Source organism: Globicephala melas, chromosome 10 (assembly GCF_963455315.2).
Source record: "Globicephala melas chromosome 10, mGloMel1.2, whole genome shotgun sequence".
Lineage (NCBI taxonomy): Eukaryota > Metazoa > Chordata > Mammalia > Artiodactyla > Delphinidae > Globicephala > Globicephala melas.
In genome coordinates this window covers 95,926,908-95,927,734 of record NC_083323.1, presented here as the reverse complement: position 1 = coordinate 95,927,734, position 827 = coordinate 95,926,908, and positions in this window count along the sequence as shown.

The following is an 827-nucleotide window of genomic DNA, read 5'->3' as shown; positions in this document are numbered from 1 at the left end:
CTTTGAGTCCTGCTACTGGATGTGCAGTTGGGATGGTGGGAGGGGAATTGCTGTTTGGAGGTTGGTGTTCAACAGTTTTTCTCGATTTATCTTTCAAATTCTCATTGGTACATTGATTACCTATCTGTCTCCCAAGTAATTACTCAGCACCTACTATATGCGAGGTACATGAATAAGGTGGTCAAGGTCCGTGTGTTCATGGGACTGATGGTTTAGCAGGAGACGAGTGTTTGACAATCATGCATTTTTTACATTTGTGTTACTTCTATACAGGAAACTATGGGGTGTGATGTAATTGTTTGCTATTTTTTATTATGAATTATTACATGGGAGGACTTTTGTAGTTTCTTCAATGCTTAGGGCATTGAGATGCCAGCATTTCAGTGCTGGCTCTACCTGGTTTCTATCAGGAGCTCTCGAGAGACATATCAAGATGGGTCTCTACCCTGGGGAAAAATTTTAAAATATGAATATTTATGTTTGGAGATAAATGTCCATGGTCATGTTAGAATTTAAAATGTCTAAAGGAGAACTGGTTCAGTAATTACCCAGACAGTGAAATATTATTAAGCTATTTAATTATATTTATGGAACAATTTCCAATGACAATGAATGCTAACAATATAATGAGAAGAAAAGTTTAGCAAACTTTTTACAGTTTTTATCTCAAGAAGAAAGTGCCTTGAAAAGAGAATAAGGAAATTCCCAGTATGTTAAATGTATCAGGATTATGTCCCCCCTTCTTTGTCATACTTCTCTGTAATTTACAAATTTTCTTTGTGTGTAATACTTTCATAGAAAAGAAGAGAAAAGAAAACGTCACGGGG